Source organism: Neofelis nebulosa, chromosome 18 (genome assembly GCF_028018385.1).
Source record: "Neofelis nebulosa isolate mNeoNeb1 chromosome 18, mNeoNeb1.pri, whole genome shotgun sequence".
In the NCBI taxonomy this organism is placed as follows: domain Eukaryota; kingdom Metazoa; phylum Chordata; class Mammalia; order Carnivora; family Felidae; genus Neofelis; species Neofelis nebulosa.
This window is the reverse complement of record NC_080799.1, coordinates 14,885,143-14,912,876: the sequence shown is the minus strand read 5'-3', so window position 1 is coordinate 14,912,876 and position 27,734 is coordinate 14,885,143. Positions and strand designations below refer to the sequence as shown.

The 27,734-nt window shown below is 47.0% G+C and overlaps 1 protein-coding gene and 2 long non-coding RNA genes across 6 annotated transcripts in view; 2 read left to right on the top strand and 1 right to left on the bottom strand.

Annotated features, from left to right (window-relative positions):
* The window catches only part of CALN1 (calneuron 1), a 528,610-nt gene that overhangs the window by 142,827 nt on the left and 358,049 nt on the right, over positions 1 to 27,734 (top strand). The window lies entirely within an intron of this gene.
* LOC131501373 (uncharacterized) lies at positions 7,977 to 11,085 on the bottom strand. The gene is made up of 2 exons (XR_009256772.1): positions 10,998 to 11,085; positions 7,977 to 8,122 (listed from the first exon to the last, which is right to left on the bottom strand). It is a non-coding gene; the product is annotated as an uncharacterized LOC131501373 (long non-coding RNA).
* On the top strand, positions 11,297 to 12,786 carry LOC131501374 (uncharacterized). Its single transcript, XR_009256773.1, has 2 exons — positions 11,297 to 11,598; positions 12,540 to 12,786. It is a non-coding gene; the product is annotated as an uncharacterized LOC131501374 (long non-coding RNA).

Sequence of the window (27,734 nt, the reverse complement as noted above, 5' to 3'; positions counted from 1 at the left end):
CCCCACGCCCCCCTATCCCCGGGGTGGCCAGTGGAACCGCTCTCCGTGTACCTGGGCAAGTGGCCTAGCTGAGGAGTGTGTTTCACTCAGCCCCAGGCAGCCGAGCAGGGCCGAAAGGTGCCTTCTCAGCAGGCACGAATAGCAGGGAGAGATTCTAACAGCCCTCAAGCCTACACGGGCAGGCTTAGCAGTGGGGGGCCCCGCGGGGTCCCTAATGAAGTCCAGCCAGACTTTATAGCCTGAGGCCTGAGGCCAGCTGCTGAAGACACTCTGTTGTCCTTCAGGAGGGTAATCCAGCTCTCAGCTTGGAGAAGGGCCATTTATTTTCTGATGGAAGATTCCTTCTACTTATTTACTTTTGGCCAAGGTGAACCCTGAGTTATGACTGCTCACGCTTTATTACGAGCATCTTGGGGCTCCGGGCAGGGCTGTGCAGATGTGCACTGAGGGTAGAGCCAGCAGGCAGGGTCTGAAAACCAAGCGCAGGTTGGTTCTCGGGGGAGACACCTTTCCGAGGCTTTGTCTGTTTGCTGTTCTCTGAGCCCTAAAGACCTGTTTCCTGTTGCTCTGGGCCACTCATTTATCCTCAGAGGAAACATGGCATTGCACAGGGAGTTGATGAGTTGGACACTGAGGGGAATCAAAGCTTCCTTTGTGATCCATTAGTTGGGCACCACGTTCCCTCACTGTGCCCCCTTCCTTACCCCGTGGTGGCTGCAATCCCCTGCTTACGAATCGCCGAGGGGACAGGTTCCCCCACCCGGCTACTGTTTATCACCCGGGATAGAATGTCCCTTTCCTTCAGTGGAAGGGACAAACTCACCCGGTCCGTGAGTGGTTACCTTCTGAGAAGAGGTGTGAAAAGAGCCACTCACCATGCAGGTTATCTCCAGCTGACATACACTCTGGAGAGTTTCTGTTTCTTCTCTTTAAACAAAGAGAGGGAGTCATGCAAACCTGCATGCAGTTGGCCAGACTGGAGCTGGAAATCACCTAACAAACAAACGCAGCAGTGATGAATTGGTGGAGACATTCATTCATTCCTATTTAATTCATTTGTCCGTTCTTATTTATTCATTCACGATAGGAATGTTTACCCGAATGTTTTCTGGGTAGAGGAGGAAATGAAATAAATATAATATTCGTTACCTGTTCCCAAGGAATTTGCAGTCTACCCGGGGAATTTATGTGCATACAAAATTTATTAGCAGTATCTTTTTAAAAAAATATTTATTTGAGAGAGACAGAGAGAGAGAGAGCGCACACGCATGAGCGGGGCAGGGGCAGAGAGGGAGGAAGAAAGAGAGTGAGAGAGAGAGAGCGCGAGCTGGAGAGGTACAGAGATGGAGAGAGAGAATTCCAAGCGGGCTCTGTGCTGTCAGCTCAGAGCCCCACACGGGGCTCGATTTCATGAACTGCAAGATCGTGACCTGAGCCGGGATCGGGAACCTGACGCTTAACCAACGAAGCCACCCAGGTGCCCCTATTAGCGATACCTTGCACTTTCAGAGTGTATCATGTAAAAGTTTATTAGGTTTACCAATTCTAATTTTGTGGAAACCATTTTCTTAATCCTATTGACTGACTAATCTTACGATGTTGCCGTCTTAATCTTTAAATTTACCTCTGTCTGAATTCATACGTTTTCATTCATACATGGCGTGAATATCCATTGTATGTCAGTATACTTCAATTTCTGTATCCATTTCATTCAGGATGGATATTTGGGTTTCCCATTTGGGGCTGTTAGGGTGTAATCTGGCCACTGTGAAACGTCTGAGTGCGGGTATTTCATGCCTTTTGTTCTAATGCTACATTTTCATTCTTTGTTTTCCACATCATACATCTCTGCTCACATCATTTTATGTAGTCTGCATTCCTTCTCGAGTTTGTCTTCTACATCATTGACTTACTTGTCTATAGTCATTAAGAAAATTTTTTTATTACTGCCTTTAGAGCATATCTTCAGTTTTCTGGAAGTTTCAGTTTCCCTGAAGCTTAATTTTACTTCAGTAGTCCTCCTTCCTTTTTCTTTTTCTTTTTCTTTTAGAGAGAGAGAGAAAGAGGGTGTGTGAGTGGAGGAGAGGGACAGAGGGAGAGGGAGAGAGAGAATCTCAAGCAGGCTCCACGTCCAGCATGGGGCCCAACCTGGGGCTCGATCCCACGACCCTGGGGCCATGACCTGAGCCAAAAATCAAGAATCAAATGCTCAACTGACTGAGCCACCCAGGTGCCTGCCTCCTTCCTTTAAAAAACAAAAAACAAAAACAAAAAACAAAAAAACCCCCAACTTTGTTAAAATAGAATACAGGGAAGTATTAATGCACAATTCAGTTATTATTGAACGTGAACATTCATTCAACAACTACTGAGGCTAAGGAATGTAGTATTGTTAGCACCTTAAAGTATCCCCGAGGCCCTTTCCAATGCCTCTTCCTCAAAGACAACCACCAGCCTATTTCCTCTCAGCGTTTCATGGTGTTTGCATTTCCCTTCATCTCAGTGGGGCCAATGCCATGTCTGTTCTTTTGTTCCCAGCCTCTTTTCCTCAACATATTTGCGAGACTCAGCCATGTTTTTGAGGATAGCTGAAGTTGATTCATTTTCACTAATCTATAGTATCCCATCATCTATAAATATACCACAATTATTTATCTGTTCTGTTCTCAATGGGTATTTGGGTTGCTGCCAGCTTCAGCTATTAGGGTATAATCGGACCATCCCCCTTTTTTGTTGCTGCAGTAGTCTCAGGATGTGCTTTCCTCATGCCTCTGACTTCTTGCCTTCCTGGGGCCTTATTTGTTTATTCTCTCTCCACTCTTTGTCTTATTGAGAACAACGTGGACACAGTTTGTGAAAATCTCTTCTGTGTCTTGTCATGATGTATACAGAGACACATATATATTCAAGTAGCCTTTCCTCCACGTCTTCCAGCTGATGCTACCTTTACTTCCCGTTAGAAGATGTTTTTCTATGGTCTCTTTTGCTTTTTTCTGTTCTACTTTGTGACTCCATAAAGTCCTTTGCGGGCCCAGAATCTGTGAGCCAACAGGGTTTGTGAAGAAACTTTAGTTTCTTTGTTTTGTCTTCACTTTATCTTGGACCTGGGATAATTTTCCCCTTGTCAGCCCCAGCTGGAGAGTCCAGTTTGTAGAAGCCACTCGTCTAGTCCATGGCTTTTTTTTTTTTTTATGTTTATTTATTTTTTTTTTTTGAGAGAGAGAGAGAGAGAGAGAGAGAGACAGTGTAAGCAGGGGAGGGGCAGAGAGAGAGACAGAGTGTAAGCAGGGGAGGGGCAGAGAGAGAGAGACAGAGACAGAATCCAAAGCAGGCTCCAGGCTTTGAGCTGTCAACACAGAGCCCGATGTGGGGCTCAAACTCACAAACCACAAGATCATGACCTGAACCGAAGTCAGACACTTAACTGACTGAGCCACCTAGGCGCCCCAAGTCCATGGCTTCTGAGTGGAGGTGGGACCTTTGGTTTTTGTTTCTTTTTTAATGTTTTATGTATTTTTGAGAGAGAGTGCAAGCTGGGGCAGGGCAGAGAGAGAGGGACAGAGGGTCTGAAGCAGGCTCTGCGCTGACAGCAGTAAGCCTGATGTGGGGCTTGAGCTCACGAACCGCACGATCGTGACCTGGGCTGAAGTTGGACGCTCAACCGACTGAGACACCCAGGTTCTCCTGGAGGTGGGATCTTGTTTGCCACTACTCCTGGGTCTGCTTCCTGTGCCACAGAATTATGTAACTCCTTTGTTTCTCCCTTGTCTTGTTCCTCTTCCTATTCCCAAACTAGTATCTAGCACTCAGTGATCCCAGGTTCACTTCTCATCTTCCCCCCAAATAATGCAGGATGGGACATAGCAACCCATAGCTCTTGCTGCTCCTGGAGAGTAGGGTTTCCTGATGAGCTTACAAAAGGGGGTGCTGCCGGGCTGGGTTTGGATTGGGTTGGGGAATAGGTCACCATGGAAAACAGTTGTTATGAAATAGGGAGTGACCGCCTCCTTTGCTGGGCAGGTAGCCTGTGGGTCGCTGTTTGCAGGGGCAAACGATGGCGGTGAGTCAATGTCCTCCTGCCGTAAGTACCTCTGTAGTTCCCAGGGTGGGTGGAAATTGCTTTTCTCCGGTTTCTTTGGTGTTGCAAACAGTGAAGATTCTCCTCAACGCCTGACGTGTGTATGCATCTCAAAATTAATATTTCTGGGGATGTGCTCTTATCTACGCTTTGGGGGCTATTTTAATTTGAGTTTGGGGTGCTGCTTTCTGTAGCACCTGGCGGTGCTGCTTACACCCCTGGTTTTGACGTGTGTCACTGCTTTGGCATCCACGTCGCTGGCTGGTCCTCCGCCTGCATTTTTTCTACCTCTTCGTCTTTTCCAGTGTTCCTCGCGTGCCCCTCATCTTCTGCCCACTGTAGTCCCCTGGGGTTGTTTTTTGTTGTTGTCCCCCCCAGACACCTATGTGCTGATTGCCTCGACGTGCAGATCTTCAATCCCTGCCTCTCTCCTGCAGTTGAGATCTGCTACCCATCGTCCTGTGTAGATGCCTCACGTGTTCCTTAGGCTGCAGAGATCCAGAGCTGAATGGATTTTCTTTTTTCTCCAAAACTGCCTCTCCTCTGGAATTTTTCGCAGGAAATTATGTCACATCATACCCAGTCAGCTACAAAAGTAATCTGGGAGCCATCCTTGATTCTTCTTTTTCACTCATCTCCCCGCCGCCCCCCCCCCCCCCCATGTAATTGGCAAAGTCATGCAGATCTTGACTTCTTTCAACATATCTCGAAACGAACCCTTGCTCTCTGACCACATTGCTTTTGTCTTGGGCCAGATCCCCACCTCCCAGACAGCTGTAGTCACCAGGAGTTGATCTCTTTGTGCCTGATCTAGAGTGTCATTCATGTCTCAGTTCAGTTTCACTTCATTGGAGGGATACTTCCTAATCATGCACTTGATTAGGTTATCCGACTACTTATAACTTTTTTTCTTCTTGGCCTGCAAATATATTAGTATATATTTTTAATATTTCTTTAATCTTTGAGAAGCCTGGGTGGCTCGGTGGGTTAAGTGTCCAGCTCTTGGCTTCAGCTCAGGTCATGATCTTAGAGTTGGTGAGTTTGAGCTCCACATCGGGCTCCGTGCTGGCAGTGCAGAGTCTGCTTGAGATTCTCTCTCTCTCTCTCTCTCTCTCTGTCCCTCCTTTGCTTGTGTTCTCGCTCTCTATCTCCTTAAATATATAAATAAACTTTAAAAAAAGTTTCTTTAGTCTTTAAAAAAATTTTCAAATCCATAGAGGTTTGGAAAGTATAGTGAATGTCTTCATCTAATTGTTAATATTGAAGCATTTGCTTTCTCTCTGTCTCCCTTTTTTCCAACACACACACACACACACACACACACACACACAGGCATGCACCCAATTTTTTTCAGTTCTAGAATTTTAATTTCTAAAATTAATCTCTAAAATTAATTTCTAAAATTAATTTCTAAAATTCTAGAAATTTAATTCTGGGTTCTTTTTTGGAGTTTTCATTTTTTCTGCTGAAATACTCATCTGCTTACTCATTGAAACAATATTTTTCTTGAATTATTTGGACAAATTTTCCTATATTCATAGTAGCTCTTTAAAGTCTTTATGTACTTAGATCCAACATCTGGGCTCTAGGCCATCTTGGGATTGGTTTTTATTGTTTGTTTATTTTTATTTTTATTTTTTTTAGATTATGGTAACACTTTCTGGTTTCTTTGCATGCCTGTTAATGTTCGTACACCAAACATTGTAATGCTATGCTATGGAGACTCTGTGTTCTGTTATCTTTCTCTGAAGAGGGCTGATTTTTGCCTCAGGAGGTAGTTCAGTTACTACCTGGCTGCTTTCAAGTTGTTTAGGTTTGGTTTTATGCTTCTTCAGGGTAGGGCTGTGGGAATCCCAGCATGTCTCCCAAGCCTCTCTAACTTGGCAGGGACTCGGCCTCCAAACTGTCTTCCTTGTGAGTCTCATCAGGGCTTGGTTTTAGGTTTTGATCATGTGGATCTAAAGAAGGCCTTTAGAGTGTGTTCTTTATTCCTGTGATGTGGTCCTTCTCGTGTCTCAGCTGGATGCCTGGGGTATTAATGAGATTTTTTCCAGACATCTGGGATTGCCTCAATTCTAGCATTTCTTTTCTCTTCTCAACTTCTGAGAAGCTGCTTCCTGGTAAGTCTGGTTTAATCTCAACTTACATGTGGGTCGTCCAGCCTTCGGCCAAGTATTCATAGGAGACCCACCTCACCTGCAGGCTTCTGGGGCTTTCTCTCTGCAGTTTTCTTCTCTCCGCTGCCTTATCCCATAAGGTTCTAGTTCCTTCAGCTACCCCAAAGTATGACCTGGGCTTGGGAAGCGGTCCCCAGGTGGAGAGCTCACCTGGTCAGTCTCCCTTCTCCCTACACTTGTAGTCTTGCGCTGTCCATGGTCTACTGCCTGGAAACAGCTGCCTTATGTATTTTATATATTTTGTTCAGTTGTGTGGTTGTACATGGTGGGAGGGGTATTTTTATACCAGTTACTTTATTGTAGCAGAAGTCTGTTGTTAATAATTTAATTTTTTTTACTCAGACCCATTAAAGGCAATTTTCAACCATCATAGCACTTACCCTTAAACTTTTCATTTTTGTTTATCATTCTTTTTTTTTTTTAATGTTTATTTATTTTTGAGAGACAGAGAGACAGAGCATGAGCGGGGGAGGGGCAGAGAGAGAGGGAGACACAGAATCTGAAGCAGGCTCCGGGCTCCGAGCTGTCAGCACAGAGCCCGACGCGGGGCTCGAACTCACAAACCGCGAGATCACGACCTGAGCCGAAGCCGGACGCTTCACCGACTGAGCCACCCAGGCGCCCCTGTTTATAATTCTTAAATGGCTCTCCACAGCCTACAGCTGTGTGAACTTTAGTGAAACAAGCATACGACGTCTTGAGTGGCCTGGACCCTTCCTTTTTTTAAATTTAAAAAAAATTTTTAAATTTATTTTTTGAGAGAGAGAGAGAGAGGGCTGGGGAGGGACAGAGGGAGAGAGAGAGAGAGAGAAATCTTAAGCAGGCTCCATGCTTAGCATGGAGCCCACCACCTTGAGATCATGATCTGAGCTGAAATCAAGAGTCGGACGTTCAACCTACTGAGCCACCCAGGTGCCCCCCAGACCCTTCCTTTTTGTCCGCTTGACTCCCTGCTTTCCTTCCAGATGGTTCCCTGCCACCTCAAGATCTCTCCCGCTTCTCTGCCTTTGTTCTAGCTGCTTCTGTCTACTGGAACCCATCTTTCAAGTTGCAACATTGGTGGTGGTCACATCATCACAATCACCCGAGTGGAAGTTTATTGAGTGCTTATTCCGTGCTAGGAACCGTTCAGAATGCTTTATATGAATTAACACCTTTCATCCTTCCAGTAATCCTCTGACGCAGGTATTATTATTAACTCCATTTTGACAAGTGTGGAAGATTGAGACGTGGAATAACCTTGTCCAAGGTTGCTAACTAGCGTGTGCAGATTGTCACCTGGCTTCAGAGCCCATGCTGGTTAACTTTTATGCTAGGCCTCCTCTTTCCTGCTAGATGAGACCCTTTTGTGCCTTCCCTGCAACTTCATGTCACTATCGTATATATCACTGCCACCGCTGTGACACATGGGTGAGAACCTGCCTGATTAATCAAGCGTGCAGTGGGTGGAGAGATATTTTTAAAGCTCTGTGTGAGCCCAGTGTGCTCCTCACCGAGAGGTGCACTGCAGCCCGGAGAAGGCTGGTGATGGGCATGATTTCATGCCAGAAGGGGGCTGGGAGCTCTGAAGGACCCCTCCCCACCCCCACCCATCTGGTCCATCATATATTTTCTTGTAAAGAAGACTCCCATCCCTCCCTCCCTTCCTTTTTTTTTTTTTTTTTTTCCCTCCTCTCGTTTCGCTGGTTGATTTAAAAATCCAAGAGGCACACCCTACTTGCCTTTTTGGAGACACTTCCTTCGACAGGCTTTTCAAGAGGGGTTTTAAGGAGGCAGAGACATGACTGTCACAAGAAGAGAAACTCCCAACTCTTATCGGAGAAGGCTGATGGCTCCGCGTTCTCTCTTCCAGAGGAGGCGATAAAACCTACACAAAGAAGCACATCATCCAACAAGAGTGGGAGTGCCAGAAACGCAGCTCGGCCCCCAGAGCTGGGAATTAGCCTCACCACCTGGGTCTTTTATCTACCAACGCGACCTGCCTTTGAGCCTTGAGAGGGAAGTCTCTCGTGGCGAGTCCCCAAGCTCTGTTCCAAGCAGAGCCAAGGAGGGATTTCTCTGATGGTAGCTGCTTCCTAGGGCCCACTCCTTTAAGGGACAGTTGCTTCAGTCTTCTTAGAGGTTCCCGCCCCTTGTTCTGAAAATGCATTTTGGTAGCTGCATCCAAGAAAGAAACCTGAGTCCCGATCCTGCTGCGTTCATCGTATGCATTTGTAAATTTCTATGCTGCCTTGCTTCCAAATGGGATCTAGACATCATATGATAAATGAAGAGGCAAACTGCAAAGGCTGTCAGAACAGAAGTGGAAAATAAAACTCCATATACAAAGAGGAAGAAAAAAAAATGACAGCCCCTTAAACTAATGCAGTTACTATGAATGGGCGTGAAATTTAGCTCTAAGCTTCCAACTGGTTGGGGCAGAGAGGCTACACGTGTTACCTTATTCCAAGGATGGTGTTAAAGTGCCCCATTGGAAGAAGAATCTTCTCTCTATTTTATTTTTTAAGTGTTTATTTATTTATTTTGAGAGAGAGAGAGAGAGAGGGAGAGAGAAAGCATGCAAGCAGGGGAAGGGCAGAAAGAAAGAGAGAATCCCATGGGGCTCGATCCCATGGATGGTGTGAGATCATGACCTGAGCTGAAATCAAGACATTTAACTGAGCCACCCAGGTGTCCTCGTCTGTATTTTAAATAGGAACCCTTTGGCCCATAATAAAAATACCCAATATGCAAGTATTTTGTATTATTTCAGAGATGTTGGTGCCTACCAACTTTTTCTCACCCTCAGATTTCTGAGGATTTATTTTTTTTTTTGTGCATTTCCACTAGTAATAGTGGCTTATGATGGTGGTGATTCTCAATGAAGGATGAAGGATTATAGACTCTCCAAATGCAGAGAGACGAGGGAAGGTTGTAGTTTAAAAAGTCTTCCCACTGGCTGATTCTGAGACCCGCCCCCCTACCCCTCCTTGGCAATAGAACATGTTTCTCTGGTTCCTCCTCTGGAGATAGTAGGCAGAGGCGATATCTTGGTATGAAAGTTCAAGAGCCGGCATCATAAACCATGACCTTGACTTGGGATATTTGAGGAACAGGATCTACCAACCATTCGTCTCTCTCAGAAAATAACCTTGATACTGTTCCTGTGGAATCTTCCACTTTCAACCGAAATGCATCCTAACAGATCTCCTGAGGTAATTAAACCCCGCGGTGCTTCTCCACATAACTAAGTAAGGTAACCTGTTGAGTAGAATTGTTCAGCATTATCCATCTGGATGCCGAAGGGAGTTTGCCAAAACTCATCATTCTGATGTTGGCTTCATTGATACTGAGCTGTTTTTCCTGGTGGTAATTGGCTAACAGCAGGTTCAGCTGCTTCCTGGGACTACTCAGGGATGTGATATTAGCAATATGTTCTAGCAGGGATGGCTCGCTGGTCTTACCTCTTCACAGTGGCATCGAGAGCATCTCATCTAAACCCATCTCCAAATCATTTAAAAGCAGGTGCTGAGCTGGGACACAGCCATTTAAAATACAATTTTTTTTGCTACCAAGAGGGTCATTTCTACTTTCTCTAATTCTCAAGCCAGAAGAACACTAAATTTACATTGAGACCTGAATTATTATATTGCTGTGTGACAAATACTCCAAAAACATTTTATTTTATTAAAAAAATTTTTTTTTTAATGTTTATTTATTTTTGAGAGAGACAGAGACAGAATGCGAGTGGGTTAGGGGCAGAGAGAGAGGGAGACACAGAATCCGAAGCAGGCTCCAGGCTCCGAGATGCCAGCACAGAGCCCGATGCGGGGCTTGAACTCACGAGCTGTGAGATCATGACCTGAGCCGAAGTCAGACGCTCAACCGACTGAGCCACCCAGGCACCCCCAAAAACATTTTAAAAAAGCCCTCCAAAACCCAAGTCTCTTTTCAGGATCAGAAAATTCAGGCATGGCATGGACGGCTGGTCTGCCTAGCACCTTTCAAAATGTTGGAGTCAAGGGGCGCCTGGGTGGCTCATTTGGTTAAGTATCTGGTTCATGATTTCAGCTCAGGTCATGATCTCTCGGTGGTGGGATCGAGCCCCATGTTGGGCTGCATGCTGGGTATGGAGCCTGCTTGGGATTCTCTGTTTCCCCCTCTCTCTCTGCCTCTCCCCTGCTCGTGGTCAGTCTCTCTCTCTCTCTCTCTCTCTCTCTCTCTCTCTCAAAAATAAATAAACATTTTTTTAAAAAAGTTTGCAATCAAGACGTTTCCTGGGACTGCAGTCATCTGAAGGCTTGATTGGGGCTGGTGAATCCAATTCTAAGCTCATTCACAAGGTTCTTGGCTGGACACCTCCCTCCCTCCCTTCCGTGAAGGCTTGTCCATAGGACTGCTTGAGTGACTTCAAAGCATGGGCTTTGCCTCTTGCTGGCATGAATGATCATTTTATGACCTTGTCTCAGATGTCCTATTTCATCACTTCTGCCATATATATTCATTAGAAGTGTGAGAAGTGAGTCACTAAATACAGTCCACACTTAGGGTAAGTGGAATTAGGCTCCATCTTTTGAAGGAAAGAATTACCAGGTGTATTTTTTAAACCACCAAAGACCATATAGCTTGGAGATGGTTTCTAGCTATTAAGTCAAAAGCTAATGAAATGTATATAGAAAATCCTAAAATCACAGCAGTTTCTTTATGCAACGAAGAAGAGAGGACCGGTGGTCATGGTTATAAAAATAGGAATTAAAGCCTACCTGTTCTTGGCGGAGTAGGGTCTCTGGAGTCCCTCAGCGCTGGGTTCTTATCCCAGTTGTATCACGTAGCAGCTCTTCTCCGATATCACTTTTCCCCCTAACAGCAGAAATTTTAGCTGGACCTGTGGATGCTGGCATAAAGACTACATTTCTCGGTCTTCCTTGAGAGCTAGATGTGGCCATATTAGTAAATTCCAGCCAGCAAGATGTAAGCAGAAGTGACACTGGGCAACTTTTGGTGCGTGTTGCCTCTTCTTTATCCTTTCTTCCTTCTTATTATTGGGAGGGGAAAGCCCTCGTCTGACGCCATGAAGACAAAGGGTTTCACCACGGAGACCAAGACAGAGAGTTCCGTGGAGGCCGGAATGCAGAGCTGGAAGGAGCCTGGGCGCCTGACGGCGGTGAAACAGAGAGAAACCCACTTCTACCTTGTTCCTCTGGCGCTCAGATCGGAACCTAAACTCCCGGAATCAGCAGCCATACGACCACAGACGAGTAATGCAGCCTCTAAACCCATTTCCAAGTTTTAAGTTAGCGCCTTGCACGCAAAACTGCTTTCAGGAGTCCCCTGCTTACTGTTTTTGAGGAGGAAGCATTGTTGGTAAGGTTGATTAGGTTTGACGAGCCTGTGGTTTCGAAGCGTCGCAGGTTTGTCCCTTTTCTCATATACGTATTGGCTGCATTTCAAACTCATCTGTTGAAATTCTAAGAGAAGAGGCTCAGCAGGGGCGAAAGGGGGTAGCGCCAACAGGGCGGGCAGGATGGCAGGGACCCTAGAGCCCCGTAGGAGGTCATTGACTCTGGGTGGGTTTGCCTGCATGTTGAGGGCAGTGCGCATATACACCGTATTTATCCCTATGTGCAAACATGGTGAAAGTCTAGGCGCACAGCGATCGCTCAGAAACGCTCGTCGAATGAACGGACGCAGGTCTTCTGCGACGAGAAGTTTGTCCCAAAGCGAGCTAATTGTTCCTGATTGTTCGCTCTCTAACAAGAGTGGATTTGGGATGATCTGTGTGGCGGTGAAGCGTGGTGGATGATGCATGACACGTAGGGACCTGTGGCTTACCGCAGTGCTCCATGAGTTTTGGCTTTTTCACCAGCACGGTATAGATGACAGTATGTACTTTCCAGGGATGACGTAGACTCACACAATGCAGAGTGAGTTACTGTTGTGTATTTCACACGTGCCCAATACATAGTAACGGTAGTAGTAATTGTTGCTGTCGTTGTGTTGACGATGTTGACCATGGCGGTGGTGGTGGTGGTAATGACAATGACAAGACACACCCAAAGGATGGTCACTTCCAGGTTAGGGGCAAGGTGGCTCTTTAGAGGAAAAAACAGACCACTAGCCAGAATCCTGCACAATTATCCTGGCGGGACAGGCTCACTTCAGGATGTGAATATCCCTAATTGGAAAGGCCTATCAACGTGGACATCTCTGGACATCCCATTTTGATTCTCTATGTCTTGGCTGTAAGCCCCATAGGGACACCTTTCCTACTCCTTCTGCCCCACCCTCAGCTCTTCATCTTTCAGAGACCCTGCCCTCATTGGTGTAGAGGCAAGAGTCTAAATTGTCAAAGGATGGAGAGGAAAAGATGCCGAATGATGCTAGCTTTTCAAGCTCGTGTTATCCTGAGAGAGAGAACCAGGATCCCATAAGATCTGGGCTTTGATGTGAGAAACATCTGTGGATGGCTGAAAGTTCAAGCCTTTCAAGTCCTCACTGTGATGCTTCCAAGGATCAGGAGTGAACATGACATAAATTTTCTTTTAAAAGAAACTGATGCGTCCCCCCAGTGCTTATTTCCATGGGTTGGAGCAGAGGTGGTGATAGGAGACGGGGAGCCTGAAATCATGGCTCAGTGACCAGAACGCACTCCCCTTTGGGAGAGGATGTTGTCAGCTCTTTGAGTTCAACATACTGGAAAGCAGATTTTCATTCCTTACGTAACTCACTGCAACCCTCTGGGTGGCCGTTTAGCGTGCCCGCATAGAAGCGTTGCAGGGAGGACGGGTCCTAAAGTTCTTGGTCTGGTGCCCCCGAGCAATTTGTAGGTGACTTTAGAGAGCTCAGTCTCTCTGCCATCTGGCACTCAGGTGGGGAGAGGTGAGGGAGGGGCGTCATGGGGACAGACCTGAGAACTCACTATTTCCTGAACCTCTGTGGGACCTGTCCTCAGACACTGGTGTGCAGTTTCTTAGCCAGCACCTATTGAGGCTGCAAAAAACTTCTGAGAGTTTCAAGTGCATGACTGATCGTGATTTTGTGCTCCTCTCCGTAAGAACTCTTCACAGGTGCCATCCATTTCTGGGAAAAGTGCCGTGAGCTGACTGCTGAGTTCTCTTGCCAGATTTTGGAGACCCTGTATGTGCACATTAAGAAATGTGTTATTTCAAAATTTGACTCCTTAGTGACTGCAGTTAGCTTAGGGGACAGATTTATGAAGAGCAACGATGGTCAGGCCAAAGAATGTTCTAAGTCAGGGGCTTTGAGCTTGGGGTCTGTGTATCTCCTGGAGCTTCGGAATATTTTGTGTGTTTATGCGTAGAGCTTTCTTTCTGGGGAGAAGATCGACAACTTTCGTCGCATTCTTAAGGGGCTTCAGCAAAAGGGTAAGAGTAGTTGCTGATCCCCATCTGGTGAACTGGGCCATTAGGATCTTATTTTGTTTTGCTTGCTGTGGGAAGACTGGGCATGGTGTTATCATTGTGTGCTAGTGAGGTCCTATCTGTCTTTGCAAAGATGGCATTGGCTGTGGTGTGGAGAATGGACTTGGGGCGTGTGGATCTAGAGGCTGGGGTACCCACAGGAGCCCATTCTCATAGTTAGGGGAGAAACAGTGGGGACCTAACCTCAGCAAGTGGCAGTGGGTTGGAGAGACGTGGGCTTGGGCATTTACCGGTGCGGACACTTGACCGTGTTTATGTGATCCAGTGTAGTGCTCATAGTAACTCCGGGAGGGATTCTTGTCCCCGTTATACAGATGAGGGGAATTATGTGACAGCGATTACGTTGTTTGCCCAAGGTCGCACAACTCACGGTTGGTGGACTGAGATCCGTACTCTGTGTTCTCTGACCCCGAAGCCCATACCCTTCCTTAACTGCCACGTCATACGGTCTCCACCACACCAGGTTCTTGACGTGTGGGGGTAGGGCGGGCGAGAAGGACGAAGAGTTAGATGTGCAGCCACCTAACTAGTGAGGCGCAGGTGCTGCTGGTCACTGAGGCCGGGGAGAAAGGAGTTTGAACAGGATAGGAAGAAGATCATGAGAACCGCAAATCATCCCAGTGGCCATCCCGATGGCCAGTGGGCCCTTGAATGATGAATTCTGGGGCTCAGTATTTAGCCAGGAGAGAGAGATTTTGGAATCTTTACGATATTCAAGTTGTGGATCAAGGAAAGTGGGCCAGAGATGGAACCTCAAGACACAGCAGGCAGTTAGGCCTTTGATCACAGGTGTCGCTGGTGGTCAGGGTACTGGGGGTACCACTTCTCCCGCCAAGCTTCTTTATGGCCTCTGGCTGTGCTTACACGCCATGTTTAGGCCCCTAGCTCTCCTTCGTATTCTTAAAAGCCAAAATCCTCTATCAGCTGGGAGGACTCCGAGTTGAAAAATAGGTCACCTATTTGTGCTAAGTTGATTTGCTTTCTTGAGGGACAGTGCCCCTCTCTTTCTGTTAGTTTGAGTCACAAACTTGTCTAAACTCCTTGACTGTCTTAGATTTTCCAAGAAGTTCACTCTGGCCCTTGGCCATGCAAAATTTTTTTTTTTCAGGGTGTCCTAGAAATAGATTGTAGTTTTCCCTGCCAAATACACCTGCCCGGCCAGTCGAAAAGGAGTTGATGGAACCAAACTAGAAAGGGAGAAGGATATTTAAGAGGGAAGGGATAAAATGGGGTCTTCTCTGTGAATCTGGCGTCTGGCCATCATTTTATCCCTTATCAGGGTGGCGCGTGCATGCGCGGGTTTCTATGTTTGTATGTTTGTGTCGTCGCGTCTGTGTGTGTTTATGCGATTGTGTTTGTGTGCTTGCGTGAGCGTGTGTATGTGTGTTTATGACGGTGTATGCGTTTGTCTGCTTGTGTAGTTGTATTTGTGTAGGTGTGTATGATTGTATGTTTCTTTTTTTTTTTTAAGTTTATTTATTTTGAGAGAGAGGGAGAGACAGTGTGTGCATATGAGTGTGGGAAGGACAGAGAGAGAGAGAGAGAGAGAGAGAGAAGGGGGCAGCGGTGCGGAGAGCCTGTCTCTGGTTCTGGGGTCTCCGGTTCTGGCTTGCCCCTGAACCTTCTCTCTGGAACCTCTGGAATCCCTCAGACCACAGGACATGCCATCATGGTTGTGTGAACTTTTTATTCGACAACATTTTGCTGACATTATCGGATCGGACGTGCCAGGATATCAGGGGAGGGGGATGAACACTTACGAACGTGCTGGAGACTCCACAGGAGAGAAGTTCCGTGGGAGGGGGCACTAAAAATCAGGGTTCTACCCAGGTTCAGAGGGCCTCGGTGTATTTTCTCTTACAGGTGTGGCCAGGGCCAGGTTCGCCAATGATTAAGACCAGAATTCTTTAAGATGGGGTGTCTTTTTTGATATATGGGGGCAATAAAGCTTGCCTTCTAATGCGACACTAATAACGTCCCCGTAAGTTGTTAAATCTTGAAATTTACCCATCTGTTCAGTGTATAGCTCTCTTTGAAGAATATTTATTTAAGTGAGATAAGACGTCCAGGTTGGTGCTAAGGTTTACTTGGGGGGGCACATGTCATTGCTGTGGGCTCAGCAGCAGACGCTGTCCCTTCCTCAAAAAAAAAAAAAAAAAAGAAAGAATAAAGAAAGGCCAGGCTGGGGTAACCCAGTAATAAAAGCCTCCTAGCGAGATTCTGCAGGACACGGTGCGCTGGGAGGAAAGACCAGTGGCACAGAAGTGTCCCGGGCACTGTGAGGACCGGTCTGGTCGCGCCAGCTGCTGGCAGGCAGTAAGTATGGCTCAGTGGGCAGAGCCTCAAAGAGGTGGACCCTCGGTTTGTCTCCCAGTAAAACGGGGATCATTATTTCACCCTCAACCTTGCCCCACAGAAGAAAGTTGTGAGAATGAAGGTTCCGGTACGTAGAGCCAGTACGTAAGTGAGAAATAATAACGAAGGCCGTTGGTTCCGTGCTGATACATAGACGAAAAGTTGCATTCACCCTCCCGCTGTTCGTGGCATTTCTGCAAATATGCAAGCAGTGCGTCCAGGTGCCGAAAGTCCAAATGATCCGTCAGACACGGATCCTGCCCTTCAGGGTCCACCCAAGAGACTAAGGGCAGGCGGAGCAGGTAGATGGGACGTGGCTCTCAGAATAGGACACCTCTGGCCTTCGTGCTTTCTGGAGCCCGTGACCTTGTCTGAGCCTCAGTGTTCCTACTTGTAAAAATGAGACAGTAATGTTGACCTCAGGGTTCTCTTTTAATGCCAAAGGCATAACGTCATTCATTCAACAAATATTTATCGAGTGCCTGTGATGTTTCAGGCACTGTGCTAGGCTTCTGGCTGCTGCAGTGAACCCCCCATGGGGCTTCTGGCAGGAGATGTTGTCTATTATGTGATGATGAATTATTGAACATAAAGGCAGCAGGAGACGATAGGAAGTGTTACAGGTGGGGTGGAGGTTACTGCATTCACCTAGATGAGAGATGATGGTGACCAGGGTCCGGGGGGGTCGTCATGGAGGTGGGGAGAAGTGGTTGGATTCTGGATTATTTTGAAGGTGGATTTACCAAGGTTTGCTGATGGGTGAGTATGGAGTATAAAAGAGAGGAGTCAGGGATGACCTCAGGATTTGTGGCCTGATCAACCGGAAGAATGGAGATTCTGTTAGAGGGAGAAAATCCTAGGAGGTCGGCATTGAATGTAATTCCGAGATGCTTATTTTAGTTATCCACGTGGAAATTTTGGCTAGGCCGTCGGATGCTCACGTCTGGAGGTGAGGGAAGGAATGAGGCTTAAATAGGTAAAATATCTTAGGTGGCATGTGGCAAAGGGGGGGTCCTAAATAGATTTTTAACTCGTAGTAATTTTCTTCTTCTTAGCGAGATAGACGCACAGGCGATTGTAATAAATGAAACAGAAAGGTCCTCTCTGCCCTTTACCCAGTTTCCCCCATCTTGCAAACCTATAATACAGTATCACAACCAGGATATTGACACTGATAGCCAATAGGCAGAAAATCCCCCACCCCCCCCCCCCCCACCACCAATGAATCCGTACGAATTTAATCCATCAAATGCCCTCAAGCACTACAGAAGATAAACTATAGGAGTTCAGAGGAGGGAGCAATAATGTCCTGGGGTGGGGATGGCGTGATTCGTCAGAGAAAGCTTCCAGAAGAGGGAGGCACTTACGTGGGGCCTTGACGGACGGGAAAGGCCGTGGGATCTGCGACAGGAGGGTGGCCCCCGGGGGGGTGGAAGTGTGGTGCGTGCTGGGCCTTCGAGGCTCTTTGGCCTGTTCAGGGTGGCGGGTGTGGAGGTGGGCCCGTCGCGAAGCAGCGTCGAAAGGTTGGTGAGGTCCAGGTGGGGCTGCAGTGGGCAGGCAGGAAGGGTTGTGCTTGAAAGAGGTACAGCCAACTCTCTGCGGAGTTTAGTTCAGCCCCGATGTCTGCGGGCGCTGCTGCTGAGAACCTCACGGGAGGCCGGAGAGGAGAGTCCATCCGACAACCCAGACTAAAGGGAAGCCAGGCCCTTGTGGTCAAAGGGGAAGGAAAGGGACGCCTCATTTGACATGTTGAGTGCCTAAGGGGGTAGGCTCAGGAGACCCACTGCGTGCACCCTACTCCCCTGTTATTCTGTCTCCACCACTGCTCAGCCAGGTCCTTGCTGTTTCGATTCGCATTTCCACGTGGGGACACTGAGGCACAGAGAGGTTTAGTCACTGCCTCAAGGTCACACAGCTGGGCGAGGAGAAGCCGGGTCAAAGACCAGGCTGTCTGACGCCCAGGACCTCAGATTTAACCTCCAGTGTCTCAGCCTCTCGGGCTCATCTTATTCAGATGATAGGCTCCCTTTTATTCATTCAGTTTTATTTTTGTTTTTTGGATAGGCTCATTTTTATTTTTTACTAAAACGTTTTTTTTAATGTTTTTTTTCTGAGAGAGGGAGAGACTGAGACAGAGTGAAAGTGGGAGAGGGCCAGAGAGAGCCAGAGACACAGAATGTGAAGCAGGCTCCAGGCTCTGAGCTCTGGCCACTCAGCACAGAGCCCGACTCGGGGCTCAGACTCGGGAACCATGAGATCCTGACCTGGGCCGAAGTCAGATGCTCAACAGACTGAGCCACTGTCGATGGAGTCAGTGGCTACGGGGTGGAAAGCGTTCGCTCTGGGCCGGTTCTGCCCCTTCTAGTAATGAAGCATGTGACCTCGGGCCAGGCTCTTGACTTCCTGACCTTGACAAAGGACGTGGAAGAGCTTGGGTGGCTCGTCTGCAGTGTTAGGATGATGGTCGCAGGGGACGGGCGAGGGCAAGCGTCTGGTGCTTTGCTCAGAAAGGTGGCGCCTCTGTGGCTCACAGCGGGCGTCACGGGGCTGGCGAGACCGTTGGAGTTTCAGCAGCAGTGAACCTGGAGCCAGGCAGTGGTGGCCTGAGCCTGTCCCCACTCAAGAAGAGGCATGGGGCAGAATGATGAATCTGGATGTCCATATGTAACCAGATCAGTTGGAACTGTAGGATCTCTACCTGCTTGTTAGCATAAGCCATGTGGTTTTGCAATATTTCTTTAAGGAAGGAATCTGTGATCTACCACTGCTGATGTGATTTTTCATTATTTTGCTCAGTTTACCCTTTATTGTCTTTTTTTTTTTTTCTTTTTTAAGGAGGCTCGATGCCCAGCATGGAGCCAAGGCGGGGCTTGAACTCATGACCCCGAGATCAAGACCTGAGCTGAGATCAAGAGTTTGACCCATAACCAACTGAGCCACCTAGGCGCCCTGTTCCCTTCATCTTCTTGATTAAAAATGTTTTATTTTTACCTTTCTCTTCCCTTTTATTTTATTTTTTGAAAGATCTTATGTTTTTCAGTAATCTCTATACCCAATGTGGAGCTCGAACTCACAGCCCCAAGATCGAGAGTCATGTGCTTCACCAACTAAGCCAGCCAGGGCCCCCTTTGTCTTCTATTTTACACCCTAAAACTTAAAATATCCTCTTGAAAATGCTTCCCACAGCAACAGAAATATAATCCATTATAGAGTATCTTGGTTTTCAAACTGGGATTGAGATTATATTTTTGAAAAACAAAATTTGAGATTGAAATGTAATGGATGCGGTGGTAGGCTGAATAATGTTGTCCCCAAATTACAGATGCGGTGGTAGGCCACAAATACGTGGTCCCCCCCTGCCCCCCCAAATACGTCCAGGTCCTTGCTCCTGGAACCTGTGAATATGTTATTTTAGGTGAGAAAATTTACAATACAGATGTGATTATCTTAAGTATTTTGAGATGAGGAGATTAGCTTGGATTATCCTGGCGGGAATGATGTTATCATAAGGGTCCTGATTAGAAGGAGGCAGGAGGGTCACAGTCAGAAAGTGATGTGACCATGCGCTGGGGTGGGGGCGTGGAGGGGGATGGCCCCTGGGCATGCACTGGGCTGCCTATGATTATACAGAATTTATATGAGTAATGAGGACAGTTGGCCTGAGAGTGGGGAGGACGAATCGGACGGTCCTGCGTAGAACATTATGGTGGCCCAAGGGTCACCTCCTTAGTTCGTGTCTTTTTTCTTCTGGTCATTTTCAAGCATTTAATCTTTTTTTTTTTTTTTTTTTTTTTTGATTCCTCTCTGATCAAAACGTGCTCGGAAGAATGGGATAATGGTTACGTGCACCTTGTGTGAATTCAGGAATTCCGTGGCCTTGGGCTTGCTGATTTCACTGAATGTTAGCTTGGGGAGTGACAAGGGGAGAAACGGAGGCCAGCTCCTCGTTCTGTTGGGTGGGTGCAGCACCTCGCTAAGGGACATGACCCGACCCCCCCCACACACACACACACAGGCCGCCCCTCACCCCAGAGCCCGGGCCTTTGCACTCGGAGTCCATTGAGAGAGGCTCCCCAGGGGCCTGCCCCCTCTCCATGGGGTCAGTCACCCCTCTCAGGCAGTGCCTAGGTTTGAAATGAGAGCTTTTGTCCTCTGTCACCGATAGGAGCTTCAGGTATGTCTGAGAGAGGGAGGGTGGCGTCTTGAGGCAGGGCTTTACTTTTGGCGGATAACAGGGAAGCTGGCATCGGGGAAGGGGGAGTGTGGCCCTGTGGGGAGGAGAGACAGAAGGGGAGCCTAGAAACGTCTCCCGCCGGAGCGGTGTTTCATAGTGACATTTTCTCAATTAAAAACTGTGGAGGAGGCATAATGATATACGCTTTCCTACAAGGGCTGGGAGACTCTGTGGGCAGCTACATTCCTCTGCACTTTGTTGCCGGTGGAACAGAAAAAGAAAAAAATGTGAAGGAGCGAGTACAGCGCGCCTTCCCTGTCGAGAGAAGAGCTGAGCCTTTTGTGTTTTGTGAGGCTCCGGCAGGGCCGAGGCCCGGGCTTTGAACCACGCATTTGAGTCGCCCGTGAGAATCCCAGCTTTGCCGCTGGCTGACGGTGTGACGTCTGGCCGGTCGCTTCAGCTCTCTGATCTTGGTTTCCTGAACTTCACAATGGGTCACGTCCAGGACACCACGCGGGGGCGTGGGTGGAGCGTGGCACGCCGTAGCTGGTGCCCCGGAATCCGCGGCCGCGATGGTGGTTCTTTCCGCGATTGGAGGGGGTGCCTGACACAGGGAATGAGCCCCCCACCCCCAGGGGGTGGAGGAAACAGCCCACCCAGACGCCTCTGGGGTGTGTGCGGAAGTCATGGCTGCATAGGGAGTTGAGAAAAGCAGCGATCATTCTCTCTGTGAATCAATAGTGTAGAAAAAACCCCCTTTCCTGCTTCAGGCTGCTTATACATATGTCTTCTCTGCCTGGGCGGCCCTTTCTGCCCATTTCTTGTCTGCTGGCGTTCTATTCCTGCTGTCCCCCAGCTGCCACCGCTTCTCTGGAGCCTCTAAAACCCACCCCCAGCCGGACGGAACTCATTCTTTGTGCTCCGACCTGGCTCATTTCCTCATTTATATCACAGTAACACGCGGTGGAGAGTCGGATGCTTAACCGACTGAGCCACCCAGGCACCCCTCCCCACTTCTGTAGGTCTTAGTTCCTTCACTGAAGTATACCCTGAAGGGCAGGAACAGATTTATTTTTGAATCTCTCGTAGTGTTTGAACAGAGCCTTGCACATTGTAGGCACTTAGTAAATATTTGTGGACTCCTGGAATTGCTGTGACTTGAAGGAATTGAAGTTCCCAGAATTCCGGAATAATCCGACTTGAGGGATATTTACCCTGTCCTTGTATTGAGTACCTACCACCTGCTGGGCACCGGGAATGCACCGATGAAAAATTCAAGGCTCCATGACCCAGCAGACAGGATTTCTTCAGCAAAGTCACTCTGGGTTCTCTTCTGGTTCCCATAACGTCCGGATCTTCCCGAGAAGATCCTCGTACAGTACGGGGGGCTAGAACAGTGGACGCTCATGGTGACCTCTGGCTAACAGATGAAGGCTAGAGAGAAGCAACAGAAGTATGTTATATATTCTAGAACTATTTCCACTCAAACTCACTAAATAGAAATCATCTCTGGGCCTTAGTCTGGTACAACATTCTCTCTTTTCCTTGTACTCGTCAGGAACCGCAGCTCTGTGCCCCCCAGTGTTGTCTGTATACAGATCTTATTAGATCTTCTGGCAGTCCTAGGAGCTCAGAGGGAGCAGGGGCCTTGTCCAAGGTCACTCATCCCAGCCAGGAGAACCACAGAGTGCTGACAGTGAGTTGGGGCGGGGGGTGGGTCATGTTCTCCTTCTCCCGTCCTGTGACTTTGGCTGGCCCTCTGAGTCTCCATGTTCTGATCTTTCCTGTACCTTCTGGGCACAGCTGAGGTCTCCTAAGTCAGTGCTAAGTGTCAAAGGTACAGCGATTTCAAAAACAAATGGACATTAGTCAGTTGGGAACAGGGAGAAAATCAAGTTTACTTCCTTCCCTTTATCTGATTTTACTGGTAAGGTTGAGACAGTTGAGTAAAATTGGGTTTGGGGAATATCTATGGATTTCAAATGTCTTGGCTAACCTTGATATCATTTTTTCTGATAATAATCACGAGCCAGTTGATTTTTAAATTTCAAATGTGTTTATCCAGTATTTCTAGAAGTCTCTGAATGCGTGATCATTTATTTCTTTGAATTGTTTACCAATAGATGAAACCTGACATTTCCACTACGGTGGATTTTATTTTCTCAATAGTTATAAAACATTGTGAATGTATCCCTCTTATTCTCAAAGGTTAAACATACATTTAAGATTTGAAACTCACACATAGAATTACCGTACGATGCAGCCTGCTCTTCTGAGTATATGCCCCCAAAATCTCAAACAGATGTTGGTATAGCCATGTTCATGGCACCATTTTTCACAATAACCAAAAGGTGGCAATGACCCAAATGTCCCTCGAAAGGCGAATGGATAAACAAAATGCGGCATAGACACGCAATGGAATATTGTTTAGCCTTGAAAAGGAAGGAAATTCTAACACCTGTTACAACACGGGTAAACTCTGAAGACATTATGCTCAATGAAGTAAGCCAGTCACCAAAGCGCAAATACAGTATGACTGTACTTATTATACGAGGAGGCATTTAGAGTCGTCAGATTTACAGAGACAGAAGATAGAATGGTTGCCGGGCGTTGAGGGGAGGGGGGACGGGGTGTTTTTGTTTAATGCGTAAAGAATTGCAGTTTGTGATCATAAAAAAGTCCTCGAGGTAGATGGCAGTGATGGCTGCATAGCAGTGTGAACGGATTTAATGTCACTGAACTACACACTTAACCATGATTAAAATGGCATCAGGGAAATGCAAATTAAGCCACAATGAGATACCACCTCGCATCTGTCAGAATGGCTAAGATAAAAAGCCCAAGAAACAACAAATATTGGCGAGGATGTGGAGAAAAAGGAACCCTCGTTCACTGTTGGTGGGACTGCAAACTGGGGCAGCCACTGTGGAAAACAGTATGGAGGTCCTCAAAAAATGAAGACTGGAGGGGCGCCTGGGTGGCTCAGTTGGTTGAGTGTCTGACTTGGGCTCAGGTCATGATCTCACGGTCTGTGGGTTCAAGCCCTCAGGCTCTGTGCTGACAGCTCAGATCCTGGAGCCTGAATCGGATTCTGGGTCTCCCCCTCTCTCTGCCCCTCCCCTGCTTGCATTCTGTCTCTCTCTCTCTCAAAAATATAAAAAAAAATTTAAAAATGAAATGAAAACTGGAAATCCCATATGATCCAGTAATTCCACTACTGGGTATTTACCCCAAGAGTTTGAAAACACTAGTTCAAAAAGTTATATGCACCCCTATGTTTATTGCAGCATTATTTACAATAGTCAAATTACGGAAGCAGCCCAACTATCCATTGATAGATGAATGGCTAAAGAAGATGTAGATATATATACAATGGAATATTATTCAGCCATAAAAAGAATGAACTTTCGCCATTTGCACCAACATGGATGGATCTAGAGAGTATAATGCTAAGTGAAGTAAGTTGGTCACAGAAAGATAAACACCATATGACTTGACTCCTATGTGGAATTTAAGAAGCAAAAACAGTTGAACAACAACAAAAAAAGCAAAAAAATGGACTTAACTATAGAGACCAAACTAACGTTTACCAGAGGGGAGGTGGGTGGGGGGATGGGTGAAATAGGTAAAGGGGATTAAGAGTATACTTACCATGATGAGCACGGAGTAATGTACAGAATTATTGAATCCCTGTATCGTACACCTGTAACTTGTTAAATAGAACACTGTACGTTAACTATGCTGGAATTAAAATTTAAAAAAATGGTTACAATGGTTTAAAAAAAGGAAAGAAAAGGGGCGCCTGGGCGGCTCAGTTGGTTGGGCGTCCGACTTCAGCTCAGGTCATGATCTCACAACTCGTGAGTTCGAGCCCCGCGTCAGACTCTGTGCCGACAGCTCGGAGCCTGGAGCCTGCTTCGGATTCCGTGTCTCCCTCTCTCTCTGCCTCTCCCCCAGTCACGCTCTGCCTCTCTCTGTCAAAAATAAAGAAACATTAAAAAGATTTTTTAGGGGCGCCTGGGTGGTGCAGTCGGTTGAGCGTCCGACTTCAGCTCAGGTCATGATCTCACAACTCGTGAGTTTGAGCCCCGCGTCGGGCTCTATGCCGACAGCTCCCAGCCTGGAGCCAGCTTCCGATTCTGCACCTCCCTCTCTCTCCGCCCCTCCTCCACTCTCTCACTCTCTTTCAAAAATAAATAAACATTAAAAGATTAAAAAAAAATTTTTTTTAAAGGAAAGAAAAAAGAAAAAAAGGTTTTAACTGCATAACCCATCATCATAGTGGCCTATGCTTTTCAGATCTCATGCGCTGCCTTTGTAGACAGAGGTATGGCTGCATTATCGTCTCGGTCATTTTATTTTATTTTTTATTTATTTTCTTAAGCTTATTTATTTTGAGAGAGAGAGAGAAAGAGAGAGACAGTGTGAGTGGGGGAGGGGCAGAGAGAGAGAGAAGGAGAGGGAGAGAATCTCAAGCAGACTCCGCACCATCAGTGCAGAGCCCCGTGCGGGGCTTGAACTTGCAAACCGTGAGATCCTGACAGCTGAAATCAAGAGTCTGGTGCTTAACTGAATGAGCCCCCCAGGCAGCCCAGACTCTTAGTCATTTTAGACATGAGAGTGTGTTTTGTTGGATGTATTTGAACCTTCTTTGTTTCTGCATGAGCAGGGGTGGGGGGAAAGGGTGGTGCTCTTGCCTTTGTTGACTTTTAACAAATGGTTACAAACGGAACAAAACAAAAACACCCAAAATCTGCAGTGGACGGGTCCAGAAAACATTGCTAGCACTTTCATGTCGGCTCATGCCAGGCACAGTCTGGTCCCAGGTATGTGCCTGCTGAATGGGTGGGTGCTGTACAGAGTACGAGGCAGATGATAAAGTAATGTGATTCCCCTACTGGAACTAAAATCTTCCAATTCAGCGAATGTTAGCTGAGAACCTCCTAGGTGCCAGAGAGCGTAGTTCATACTGGGTCTGAGCTGAAGGGGTGAAAAGATAGTTTAACTCCATTTCAGTGCATGGAGAGGGGCCCCTGTAGACAGTGATGACGATTGTGGCAATGGATTATGAGGGACGGTCCCTGCAGCAGAAGTATGAGGTACAAGGCCAGAGGAGGGGGATTAATTCTTTCTGAGGAGGCTGGTGGGAGCACTGTTTCCTGGAAAGGTCCCTTGACTGAGCTGGGATTTAAAGGATCGGGTACACAGGTCACTCTGAAATCTAGTTCAGCCCAGTGGGATTGAAGGACCTGCAAATTAATCATCTTTTCTCTAAGAAAGCTGCCTTCGCTCCAGGAAGGACTCTTTTTGGGGGGAGCGGTCTCGAGCCCCTTGAGACAGCCTCAGGAATATACTCCCTGGTGACAAATCTCTGTCTTTGGAGGGCAGGAATAGTTTTAGCATCAGCTACTGGCTGTTTTAGAGTCAAATCGGGTGGGCCAGTGACTGACCAAGTTGGCCAGACCACTTGTGTCATTATGCAGTGACCAGGTTGATGCGTATTCCTTGTCACTGGCTTTGAAGGACATTCAGAAGAAGGTTCTCCCAAGTGTCTGGAGCAATGACAGCAGTAGTAGGTCCTGTGGCTTCCGTAAGTGGCCCCCATGCTCACTGGAGAGTCTGTTGAAAATATCAGTGTCGAGGGGCGCCTGGGTGGCTCAGTCGGTTGAGCGACCGACTTCGGCTCAGGTCATGATCTCATGGTTTGTGGGTTCGAGCCCCGTATCGGGCTCTGTGCTGACAGCTCGGAGCCTGGAGCCTGCTTCAGATTCTGTGTCTCCCCCTCTCTCTGCCCCTCCCCTTGCTCATGCTCTGTCTCTCTCAATAATAAATAAGCATTAAAAAAATTTAAAAAAAGATCAGTGTCGTGTCATTATAGTTAGAACTTGAGGGGAGAGTCCTCTCCAGCATTGTCTAGTTATTCATGCAACAAAATGAGCTTGTTGGAAGAGAGTGTCACTCATATTTAAGCTTAAAACTTGATTTCAGTACTACAGTGACACTCAGGCAGAGCTTAGATTCAGAATAGACACCAAGTCCTGTCTCCTTTGTCCTGAATTTGCATTTTCCCTACCTCTCCTGATCTCCGATTTCTAAGGCTAGCCTACTTTTGGTAGGAGAGGCGTTTTGAGGCTGGTTCTGTTGGTTTTAACAAAGGGGCTGTTTTGTTGTAAACAGTCCGTGCTCTCTGCTCCAAACCCTGCTGATGTTGAGGCACATTTAGTGTTAGCTGGTGAGGGCTGGGCATGCTGAATCATTTGACAAACCACGGTTTTGGCTTCTCTGTAGAATCATGTTGGCCAACTGAGTCAACTGACCTACAAGCCCACTTAGCTTGGGGATTTAGAAAATTAACACCTTAGAAAAGTGATCTTTGAAGAGTTTAGAAAGATTTTTCTGTCTTCATAGAAAATGTAGTAGTACTTTAAAATTTTAGGGGCGCCTGGGTGGCTCAATCGGTTAAGCGTCCAACTTTAGCTCAGGTCACGATCTCACGGTCCATGAGTTCAAGTCCCGCGTCGGGCTCTGGGCGGATGGCTCAGAGCCTGGAGCCTGCTTCTGATTCTGTGTCTCCCTCTCTCTGCCCCTCCCCAGTTCATGCTCTGTCTCTCTCTGTCCCAAAAATAAATAAACGTTAAAAAAAATTTTTTTTTAATTTTATTATGTGTTGATTTTCCTACTGTGCAGGGTTACTACATGCAGGAAACGACAGAAGCAAAAGAATATCATTCCTGCACTTGAGGTGTGCTCGGGAGCTGGGGCAGCAGAGCACCATAGAATATTCGAACAGGAAGCACCAGGAGATGTGTTTAGAAAAAATGGTGTGGCGCCATGTTACTTGAAATACAGGAGATGAAGGCATAGTTTGGTGTAAACTTGCACATAATTGTTAATTGTCAGTGTGGGTCAGGGGTCTGAGACCTCTCGGTTTTCCTCCATGGCCTTGTCTAGTTTGGTACGAGGGTGTCTGTGATGGGTCCTGTGTCGTTAAAGTCTGTTTGTTTGTTTTTTTTTATGACACTTCTTATACCATGAATTCCTATGGAACAGGTGCTGGCAGCTTAGGCTTCTTGTTACTTGTTCTTATAGAAATGAAATGTGTTTCCCTGCATAGAGCATGCTCTAGTTAAAATTAAAAAGGCAAAGAAAAAAAGCTGAAATATCGAAGCTCATTTTCGATGTGCCTTCATAACCAACATAACTACTCCTGAGCAGCGATTTTAATGTTTCCCAAGGCTGACACCCACAGACCCCAAACAGCCAGCCCTCACCTGGAGCTTTGGGGAGTGCCCCCTGTCCTTCATAGGGCTTCCGTTTCCCTCACAAGCTTCTGGAAGCTGCCTCTGCTCTCAGAGCGCTTCACCATGCTAAATTATGCACATGTATTATCCTGGTAAAAATCTTCTCTTTTATGTATTTGTTGCCAACAATGCCAGGCAGAGAGGGCCGTGACTTTGCAGGCTCTTCCATTTCTCATGTTAGCATTTCTTGGGCACTCCTTATTGCTCGGTGTCATCTCCCTGGTGTCT